Genomic DNA, 9868 nt, shown 5'->3' with positions numbered 1-9868 from the left:
ATCGGCTCTGATACCACTTGTTGGACTAACCTGCGACTGGGAAACCTCCAACCACCTGAGAGTTCCATTGTTACTGGGGTATGGGAAGATTTGAGAGCCATAAGTGAGACAATACATCTTAAATCAAAATCTTAAGACATTAGTTCCATAAGTCTTTTCTACTTATAAACTCTTTTACTTCTCCCCTCATATATTTAATATGAGACTTCACATCCGAATAAACTCATCATATAATTTAACATTTTTATTTAATGGTTCAAAATAAGAAAGCATATATATGTACATAGGAGTATACTGATACTCAAGAATGGATCAAAATGTTCATCAACAATCACAACAGTTATAATGCTATTATAAATTATGTCTATTCACAACGCAAAGAGTTGAACTCCAAATTCTTCTCTAAATATTTTACCTATGGTTCTTGGTCATCTTTCTTATCTTTTATGAATTGGGTTAAGTTTCAATTACCACTTTCTTTATCCAATATTATTTTATTGGTGTTTTTCACATATATCTAAACTAAGGTAAGATTCTATTATCTTTTCAGCACATTATGACTCAATTTTTTGGTAAATTTCACATTATCACTTAACTAAAGATAGAGAGTAAAATCAAATATTTTTACATTTTAAATCCACAGTTAAAAAATTATAAACTCTTTAAAAAAACATTTTTAAGACTAAAAACCTAAATAAACATATATTAGAAAAACTAAATTTTTCACATGATTGGATTGTAGGAAGAGATAAGGACCTTGCATAGGGTGCTAAGAATTGCTGGGTTGAGTAGAATGACAAGTCACCTTAAAGGGGTACCCCACAACCATAACGCAGCAGTACTATAGTCAGTGAGCCATAAGGAGGGACATGAGCATAGGTGGTGAAGAATGAGACAACAGGGAATTTAATCTGAAAATGTATACATATAAAGCAAAAAAGTCAAAAAGACTTCAGAGAAAAAGACAGAAAGGGATAGAATCAGAGATGTGATGGCACAAGTTAATCAGAGAAAGCCCACATAGTTTATGTTGGGCACATGGCAACATCGAAACCGCCTTGGCCACCACGACTGTGTACTAGGGTGTGGGCTGACTCACAACCATGCATCATACAGCCCACACCCTAATACGTCGTGAGTCGACACCCTTATGCATGAAACCATATTGTGGTTCATGGACTAATGTAAAGGGTTATGATATTAGCCTATGTTGTTTAAATTAACTAATGTAGAGAACAAAATCAATCTTATTCTCAAATAACATAGTAGTAGTTGTTTGTGTATGTGGGAGACAAAATAGTAAGGGATAAAAAAACATTAGTTTGATTTGATTGATCACTATGGACTTTTGTTGCCGATCTGTTAGATTTTATTACTATTGGCTAGTTCCTTTGTTTGTTTTGATATTGGTCCTTTATTCTGTAGTTTGGCAAGGACATCATCATCACTTCTTGGTTGTTTCAAGTGAATAGACAAGATTCCAAGGAATTTTATTTATAGTAATGTTAGGAGTTTGAATTTTGAGATGGATTAATCATCATAATTAATCTTGGATAGTCCTTATTTATTTAATCTTGGTTCATTATTTATGTAATTTGGGACATGCATAAACTAATAGTGCGAGTTCTAACCCTACAAAAGTTTATACACATCTTGAATTAAAAATATTTTATCTATCATCCTTAAACTATTCATTTTACCAAAAACATTTCATTATATCACTTCACACTTTTATCCAACTATCACACCTAGTGTTTCAAATTACGGACCACAATTACGGTGTAATATCGAATCATAATGATGTAGTCGAATTCAGTCATAGTGCAACCACATTAGACCATATTTTGACCGCATCAAATTACATCGAATTCAACAATAGTTTTTAATCATAAAAGAATTCACTCCGCAACAACCGCAATCAGTATCGCAATGGCCACAATCATGACCATAATTTAAAACATTGATCACTTTCATCAAACATCTACATGCCTAGCCTAACCCTTACACCCTCACGTGTCTATGAAGAAAGAATTGTTTTGTTATTAATCAACAATCAAAGGTTTGCTGTGTGTTTAGGTGTGAGGGTTGGGTTAAAGTGTGAAAATGGATAATTTGGGAAAAATGTGTGAAAATATTTTATTTTAATCCATAATGCATATAGACATACTTTTGTAGAGTATATATAGAATCTAGATATCAGTTTATAAAAAAATACATGGTTTTATTAGGTTATGGTGGTGAAAGTAGTTCCACAAAATATTAATTTTTATGAAAAAGTAAACTTATAACGAGTTTAAAACTTTGGATTAATTGTCACCTTTGACCTTATAATAAGTCTTACAATTATGCCCAAGATAATATTGAAACATTAATTAGAAGTTGCTTAATGTTTTATGGGAAACATTGGTTAAGACATTTGTTTCCACAGCAACCAATTAAACTAACTTAGAATAGAAATGTTGATGACATGTAAAGTAACATTTAGTCTTAATAGTTTTTTTCTAAAAAGAAAATTTTAAGTTTAAGGATGACAGTACTATGATTAGTAGAATTGATTATATACCAAATTATATATCTCGGCCTCTACAAATCAGACTTTTCTCCAATACTAAAGCTGAGAATATCATGAAATTATTACAAAGAAAACAATGAGATACGCTTTTCTTGCACCCGATTAAAGGTCTATGAATTTAGACTAAATTTTGATATAGTCATTAATTAAATGTAAATATATTAATCATTCATTATATACAATAGTTTAGATTAATGTAAAATTAACAAAACTGTACATTAAATGAACCATACCCTATTATGACATTCACTTTAAAGTACGGAGGGTGTATATTACTATCCACCTTTTTTTACAGTCCACTACTTACTATATAGTGACTTATTTTACAGTGTTTAAATAATTAAATTGTACACTGTACTAAAATATAGAAAAAATGAAAATAATAATATATGCATTGACAATGCTATGATGTCATTATATTATTCATTATTAACTCTTTAAAGTACTAATCCAAATAAATAATGAATGATATAATTATTATGTATAAACTTTTACACAGATAATATATAAATATTACACTCTAAAAATAGTAGGAGTGTTTTGGGTAAGAAAAAAAGTAACTAGAGTTTAATTTTGATACACATAAATGATAATGCAAAACTAACAATGTATAAATTAAATTCATTTAGAGATAAATTGAAATATACTATTAGTCTAAAGGTTTTATACAATATCAACTACTCATGTAGATTTTATAGTTGATAGTATAATTTTTTACACTAAACCATGTAATTAAACTCTATCATTTATGAATGTCAAGTTAAAATTATGCATTACTCATAATATAAAAATGAAGGTATACCTAGCAAAAGAAAAAAAAAGAATTAACAACTTTTTACTTACAAAAACAGAATAACAAATTTCCTCCAAACTTCATGGGATTATGGTTTAAAGATAAAAATTCCAGCTATGATTTGAACATTTCAAATTTGAGTTTAATCCAACAAGTCCATAATCAAAGTTCATAATGTAACCTCCTAGAATCAAGCAATTCACAAAAAAAAAAAAAAGTAAGAAGATATTAACTTAGCTTTCATTATACTCAAAAGTTGAGAAGATACCCTTACTAGTATTAAGAAAAATTGGTTATGCTACAGCAAAATTCTGAAATATCTGATAGAGAAACGACCTTAGACTTAAGGGCACTCTGCCCTATAGCAAGCCAACCCCACCATCCCTTACACTCTCTCTATACTATAACTGTAACTATAACTATATAGTATATACTATAGAAGATGGAATTTTAGAATCCCAAAGTGACCCTCCCTATAGATATAACTGTAGAGAGAATGCACCTGAGTCTGCACACTTTCTTTGAAAAACCAAAAAGATTACATTCTGCTATATTGCTTTCCATTTCCATGTTTCTTCTCCTCTAACCCCATCACCAAAAGTTTTAACCTTTTCAAGTATTTTCCTCCCATACCCTACAAACATATACTACAATCCAAATAATGCAATATCACACTTGTGTTGTAAAAAAAAAAGACCATGCTATCACTAGTTACTAGTTACTACTACTCTCTCTTTCTCATTCACATTTTATCATTATAAATCAATACCCCACCTTCTTGTTTTGTAGCACATTGCTTAAAGCCTCTCTCTTTATGTTTTAGTATCAATTTTTTTCTTTCACAAATGGGTTTGCTTGGAAAGTTGGAATGGGTGAATGCTTATGGCAAGAAACATTGTAGGATCTTGTTTTGGAAGATGAAGAAGGCTTTGAAGAAAAGTGGGAAGAAGCAGCAACTCAAGTTTCAATATGATCCTTCAAGCTATGCACTTAACTTTGATGATGGATGTTCCCATTTTGATATCAGAGATGCTACAAAGGAATCCATGGAAGATGCAAAAGTCCAAGATCTCACAGACATGAACAAGAACAACAACAACAAAACCTGGGTTTTGGTGCTTTTGGTCAAAACCAAGTGATTGTGTTTTTTTGTCAAGTGAGGCTTGTTTTCTCATGTTTGGTACTTTTCATGTTCTTTTTATGTTTCTGGTTTCCTAGATAAGTAAAACATTGCAGGAATTTTAAAGGGTCTTGTTCTCTTCCATTGTGTCAATGTACATCTTTTTACTTATGTCATGCTCTATAACAGTCTTTAGTTTACATCATTCACAAGTCATGAGCTTATAATTCAGAGAGTATAAAAATAGTAAAACATGTTAAGAAAATTGCAGGCAATTTCATCATGAAGAGATGTTAAATTGAGCTATGAAGAAAAAAGGCACACATTTTCTTTTGACCTTTTTACACAGCAAAATAAGCAATTCATTAATTCATCATGAACAATATACTGAAATTGGTCCTTGATATTTTACATGAGACACTTTTAGTCCCTAAAAAAAGTTCAAATGATAGTTAAATAAGCAATTTTAGGACAGATTTTAGAGATGCTTTAATCCATGGCAAGAACTAATTTGACAGTAATTTCATGCTTCTAACCTTCAATCTCAGACTTATTGTTTTTCAAGGGCAAAAGAAGAACATGTATAAAACTTAAGAAATGAACTTGGGTCATTGTCATTCAGAAATAATTATAGAGTCAGAATTTGGCTAACATAAAATACCTTAACATTATATTACTTCAGAAAAGAATTGATGACTATTGGTAATGTCTTTGTACAAAGGTATAAAATTACTGAAAACAGATATTTAAGAGAGAATGCACAACAACATTAACAAATATCTTTCAACTAAAGTTCAAATGTAACTTTTCATGCAAATGACAACACTAACTTTATCTAAGAACCCAATGCTCTAAATTGAGATTGAAAGTGTTCAAACAGCAGGGTCTTCTAATGCAGCTTTGGATAGATCATTCTGATGCAATAGAATCAATCAAGTTACCGAATTTCGGAGCATTTCATTGTTCAGAAAATGAAAAGTATAGCAAAGTTGAAGTTCTTCAAATAGTCCAGGAACAAGAGGAAATTACACAAGTAGGTTTGATATAATTATACATGAGATTTCTCTTGTTTCAATATCACACTAACCTTTCTTCAAATAGTGCATTTGTGAACATCTTACTGGTGTTGAAAATCAGTGCTCTGCTACAAAGTGCAAAACTATACTAAGCATGTCTTCAGTGCTTTCCAAAGCCACACTGAACAGTTCTCTTCTGATAATTTGTCTGCTAGCTCTGGTTCTAAAGTGGGGGAATTTGAGCCATGTTCTCTGCTCTAATAAGTTTACGATCTTTGACTGTCTTACTGATCCTAACTACAATCTCGATTTTAACTACCATGGTTATCCTGCATGTATCGGTTATGAAAATATATTTGAAGGCTTCCGGTCTTGGCAGAAACATGGTGGTGGTTTGTCATGTTCTTATGCTAGATTTATGGTTGCATATGAAGATTGTGTGTAATTGTGTTTTATATTTTAGAGTGAGATGATTCATTTGTTCACCATGAAATTTTGTTTTCAGTTTGACATTTGTATAGGTTGTAGAGAGCAATATAGCATAGATAGATAGATAGATAATTTGCATTTCCCTTTCAAATTGTTGTTGCTCTTTCTAATATGTTTATTTTCATTTTTGTATACAATGTTGTGAAAATCTTATTATTAATTATTGTTTGGAAAGTCCTCACTATTTTAGATATTATTTATGTGTAACTTCAATTATCGCAATGGTCCCATGGTCTAGTGGTCAGGACATTGGACTCTGAATCCAGTAACCCGAGTTCAAATCTCGGTGGGACCTTTATCAATTTTTTTCTTATTATATTTGAAAATGGGAAATAAAGGGGATTTGGTTTTGAAGAATGTGAGAGTTCTTCACCGGATGAAGAAAATTATATTTATAAACTAACTCATATAAGTTGGAATATAACTTTTCAATTTTTTTTATCAACTAGTGAAATTTATATTATAAACATGTGTGTCCCTTACATGAAACATAATAACATTCAATCATGGTGTTCATTCATAAATACCCTTTGCATCTGTATGAGTGACTTTGTAATGCTTTTATTGAAGTCAAATTAGTGTAATACAATGCAAAGACATAAAATAAATGAGGAAGAACAATTTATCAGTAAAAATTAAATATGGAGAAGTTTTAAAGAATGTAGACAAAATATTAACCTCGTGACATAGTAAAATGAATGATTTAAGGAAGAAAAGTCTTATTCATTAGGTTTTTCATTTTGTGAAGATTTTACATGTGAAAAACTAAACATGAAATAATAATAATAATAATGGAGAAGTTTTGAGGAAAGAAAAATTCACCTATGAAAAATTAAATATGGAGAAGTTGTAAGGAAGGTAGACAAAACATTAACTTCTGACATAGTGTAAAATGAGTGAGTGAAGGGAGAAAAAATGTTAGAAAAGTCTCACTCATGAACTCTTCAGTTTGTGAAAAATTTAGATATAAAAAATTAAATATGAAGAAGTTGTGAGGAAAGTAGACAAAATGTGAACATGTGACAAAAAGTAAAATGAGTGACTGAAAGAAAAAAATATATTAGAAAAGTCTTACTCGTGAGAAAGTTGGAGATTGTTTGAGTCTAAGATTTAATGAAATTGAAGAAAGGAAGGTTAGGATATAAGAGATAGAGATGAAAATAAAGAGGGAAAATATGTGGATGAAACTTCTACCATATAAAATCTTATATTTTGTACTTGCCATGAAATTCAAAGAAACATACAGAAATAAGGAAAATAAGATTGATTTATCATGTACATAAATATAAAATTATAAATATAAGAATGATGATGAAAGTACAAATATAAGAAACAAATGTTATTATAAAAAAGTTAGAGAGACAATAAAGGCAACTATAAAAATTTATACCGCAATTATAAAAAATAATATTAATTATAACGCATATCATGTATAAAAAACTTATTTCACATTTTAGCTATCAATTCTAGAGAAATTTAATGATTTAGATCTATTCACTAATTTAAACTATTTGATTTCTCTAGAATATATTATTTTGATTATTATTTATTGTGAATGTTTCATTCACATATATTTTTTCCCATCTTCCACCTCTTATATTATTATCTTTCTTTCTCCAATTTTATTAAATCTCATACTCAAACATCCTTCAACATTCTCACGGTAAGACATTTCTAACATTTAATTTTTATTAGAAGTTAACATTTTATCTACATTCCTCAAAACTTCTCAAAGTTTAATTTTTCATAGGTAAATTTTTTTCACAAACTGAAGATCAATTCACGACTAAGACTTTTAATTTCTAACATTTCTCTCCATATAGTCATTTATTTTACTTTTTGTCTCAAGTTAACATTTTTGCTTATATTCCTCATAACTTCTCCATGTTAAATTTTTTACGGGTACAATTTTCACAAGCTGAAGATGTCACAGGTAAGACTTATTTAACATTTTTCTCTCTCTTCAATCTCTCATTTTATCTTTTGTCACAAATTATCATTTTGCCTAACCAACGGGCATTGGTTCAAGTGGTACATGCTTGATTCCCCTTAAGCAAGAACCCGGGTTCGAGTCTTGTGGATGAAAAAAATTCCCATTGGGAGAGTTAGCCACACGTACCTGTGGATGTTCCCGCCTCGGACAAGATTGCCTCCAGTGCGAGGATACCTGTGGGAAACCAAAAAATTATCATTTTGCCTACCTTCATCACAAATTCTTGCCGTGACCCGATTTTCGGTTGGAAGACCGGCTCTGCAACTTGGGAAGAGACAAACTCGGATTCTACCTCTTCTGATTGATTTGGGGTCGACACTACGTTTTTTGCGGCTAAAACGTAGAAAACTCTTGTTTATATGATGTAAAACGTAGAAAACAATAATGCGGATGCGGCCGGTACCGCATCGGCAACGCACCGCAATTGCGGTGTGAATGAAATTCACATAAAAAACCGCATCAAAACCGCAATGTTGCTTTTTCATCTCCTGTTCTGTTTTTTTCTTTCAATTTCTAAATTCAATCATCCAAATCCAACTTTAATGTTAGATAAGATTCCAAAGACAATTTTTTCAGAAAAAGTAAAAGTAGATGTAGATCCAGAGTAGAGTAGAAATTAAAGTAATGAAAAGACAAGATTTCAAGACAAATTCACTCACATGCTTACTTATGCAATGAACCCATGAGGCTGTGAGTCTGTGTCATTGCTTTCCCATTTGCTAGGTCTTTTTCTCTCTTGCTATCTTCATCTCATCTCTAAAAAATATTCAAGAAAACTACCAACATCATCGTTTTTCAGTGGAAAACATTTTTAAGGTGAGTTTTCTTCTTCTTCCCATTTTTGCATGTGAGTTGTGACGGTGTGAATGTGAATCTATGAGGTGTCTTCGCGTTTTGAGTGAGACAGTGAGAGTGAGACGCTGAGTTATTGAATAAATGAGAGGGCACTCCAAGTGAAGATATTGGATGGCATTTTGGAACACAAGTACCTGAACATCGAAATAATATTAAATATAATCTTTATGGAAAAGTGATCAAGGGGGTATCACTAGATTGAAGCAACATATAGCCCATTATAAAGGACAAGTTGCAGGTTGTCCTAGAGTCACTGGTGTGGTTAGAGAAAGCGTGATGAAACTACTCTTGGACGGGAAAGAAAAAAAACTTGACTCAAAAAAAGAAAAGATGAGTTTGAAGCACGATTAAGATGGAATACTTATGAAGAAGATCTTGATGACTATATTGATGAGCAAGTGAGGCAAGCTAAACAATCAAGCCTTAATTCACAATATGAATGAGAACAAAGACAATATTTTAGGCAACAAATGAGGGGGTCTGGGAATATATATGAGCAAGGTAGAAGCTCTCATGCAAGTGGTAGTGATGCTTCAAGACCGCAAGATATTGATTTTAATTTAAGGTCTACAAATATTGATCTGGTGAGGAGCAGAAGCGCGAAACAACCTAAGATAACTGGTCGTTTTATGGATGCAGCAAGGAAGAAGCTTAGAGAAGTTGTGGGAAAGTTTATAATCTATGAACGTGTGGCCATGAATGTAACCAGGTCTCCCTGGTTTCATAATTTAATTGTTGCAGCAGCCGAGGTTGGTCAAGGAGTTAAATGTCCAACTCCTTATGAAATTTCAACTGTATGTTTGAAGGCGGAGTATAACAATATGCGTGAATGGATTAAAACATTGAAACGCACATGGAAGGAGACTGGGGTAACGATAATGTGCGATGGTTGGACTGATAGTATAAACCACAAGCACATTATGAACTTTCTAGTTTACTCTAGCAAATGAACAATTTTTACAAACTCTATTGATGCCTCCGATGTTGGTAGCAGAAATACAGATTATTATTTCCAATTGTTGAATAAAAT

The 9868-nt window shown here is 31.4% G+C and overlaps 1 non-coding gene across 1 annotated transcript; it reads left to right on the top strand.

The window, feature by feature from the left end:
- TRNAQ-CUG lies at positions 6214 to 6285 on the top strand. Its single transcript has one exon. It is a non-coding gene; the product is annotated as a tRNA-Gln (tRNA).

Source organism: Lupinus angustifolius, chromosome LG19 (assembly GCF_001865875.1).
Source record: "Lupinus angustifolius cultivar Tanjil chromosome LG19, LupAngTanjil_v1.0, whole genome shotgun sequence".
Lineage (NCBI taxonomy): Eukaryota > Viridiplantae > Streptophyta > Magnoliopsida > Fabales > Fabaceae > Lupinus > Lupinus angustifolius.
Note: the sequence above shows the minus strand (reverse complement) of the source record. Positions and strands in the feature narration are given on the sequence as shown.